The sequence below is a fragment of the Orycteropus afer genome, unplaced genomic scaffold, assembly GCF_000298275.1.
Source record: "Orycteropus afer afer isolate SDZICR_OR568_19922 unplaced genomic scaffold, OryAfe1.0 scaffold00594, whole genome shotgun sequence".
NCBI classification, from domain to species: domain Eukaryota; kingdom Metazoa; phylum Chordata; class Mammalia; order Tubulidentata; family Orycteropodidae; genus Orycteropus; species Orycteropus afer.
The window spans coordinates 621,425-623,564 of NW_006922181.1; positions in this window are offsets into that span (position 1 = coordinate 621,425).

The following is a 2,140-nucleotide window of genomic DNA, read 5'->3' on the forward strand; positions in this document are numbered from 1 at the left end:
TTTTTTTTTTTTTTTTTTTTAAATTCAAAGTTGTCTGTTGTTTCCTAGACATTTTGAAGTGGTTGTCATTACCTGTTAGTTATGTATTGATTTTATGTTTAAATATAATTGCAAGAGTGGAGCTAGTGTATTTTATTTTTTTGGCTAATTCAGGTTTGCTGGGAGCTCTGGTGGCATAGTGCCTAAGTCATTTGACTGCTAACCAGAAGGCTGGAGGTTCAAACCCACCAGTCACTCCTCAGAAGGAAGACTGGGAAATCTACTTCTGTAGTTATACTGCCTCGGAAACCCAAGGAAGGGTTGCTATGAGTTGGATCTGACTTGATGTCACAGGGTTTGGTTTTTGGTTTGGGTTTCTCTGCAGTTTTCTTTGTGTTGATGAAATCACTGTTGGGAATGTGGGTGGAGGTCTCTGTTCATTGTGAAGTGGACCTGAAATTGGGACAAGCAGGTATTGTGGTGGCTTAATATGGTTCTTCTAGTGGGTGAGGCAGGGGAGAAGGGGAAAAAGAGAAAGAAAAGAAAAAGAAAAAAAAGGCACCAGTAGCAAATCCCTGCTTTCCTCATTTCTATAATTGCTGCTGGTTCCAGGGTTTTATTTTGAGTCTGCTTGAGATGGCTACCAATGATGGCATTTTGTTGTCACTCACAGACTCACAGTTCAAAATCAGCAGAGATTCCAATGTTTAGGCGGCCACTACTTTCCACTTGAATCAGAAAGCCACAAAAACCCCATACCCCAGTCTACTCTGTGCTAAAAACCTGTTGCGGAAGAGCTGAATCCCAGCCTTGTGCTGTGAGCTCATTCCAGGGCCCAGCTACCCCTGCTGAGTTTCTTCCCTTCCTGCTCTCCACTGTGAACTCAGTGGCAGCCCAAGCCATGGGAGTTTGTGCTCTATTTCTCAGCAAGTTTATCCACTTACTCAGCTCAGTTCCCAAGGTCATCATCCGAAGCTCCTAGTGTGGATAGTCCGAGTCCCTGAAGCCTCTGTGGTTTTCATGGTGCCTCCCATTTTTTTCACCATGGCTTTCCCCTGTACTGCTAAAGAGTTTTCCATCTCTCTGCCTCTGTCTCCCCGCCAGCTGGGCAGATTCATTTATTTTTCCTGGCTGTTTACTCTGCTTTTTTTCTCTGTCTCCGCTAAATCTGGCACCCCCTTACTTACTCAGCTGTTCACAGCTCCAGAATCCCTCCTTCAAACTGCTACACCTAGTTTTTCAGGAATTAAGATGCTAAAGGGAACACACGTGTGGGCTACAGGTACGATACCGTCTTCCCTAGTCGGGACTTAGTTGATAATAATGTATCAATAATACTTTATCAGACTCACCACAGAAATGCAAGATGCCAATAATAAGATAAACTGGGTGCAGGAAGGAAAGACTCCATGTGGGAACTCTGTACTTTAGACACAATTTTTCTGTCAAACTAAAACTTTTCTAAAAAATAAAGTCTAATAAAATACAAAAAAAGAGTGCCAAATTTTTGTTTTAATGTTACTTTTATTTTTATTCAGATTGCCTAAATGTATAGACTAGTTTATGGAGAATCCATCCTTAAGATAATGAATCTCTTTATTCATACATTCATGTTTGTCCCACAGTTCTATTTTAAAATATCATCATAATGTTTCTGTTTATTTCTTCTAAAATTTCTTCCTAGATAATTTATAGTTTCAGTTGAAATTGAAAATAGGCTCTTTTTATCCATAAATTTCTAATTTGTTTTTATAATTTAATACTCATCAATTTCCTGAAATAACTTATTTAAAATGTTGTAAAGATTATTGTCTCAGGTATTCCAGGTGCACCATATATTGTTTTCAATAATAACAAGTTTTGCTTCCAAGAGATATTTTCACAGTAAAATATTCAGTTATCTCAAATCCGTTTCAAAGCAAATTGTCATCAGTATGAATCATATCATGGAGGCACATAAATAAATTTACCTATGGCTTGAACTTTCCTAGAGAGTGCCCAATGTCTTTCACTTAAAACCTCGTTCACTTCCCTTTCTGATGTGACGTGGTGGTAGTGATGATTTTTCTCTGTCAAGATAGCAGACCATTTGTTTAAACAACAACTAACAATCCTTTCAATCAAAGACAACATTTTTCTTTTGGAATATTGTTTCAAGTTT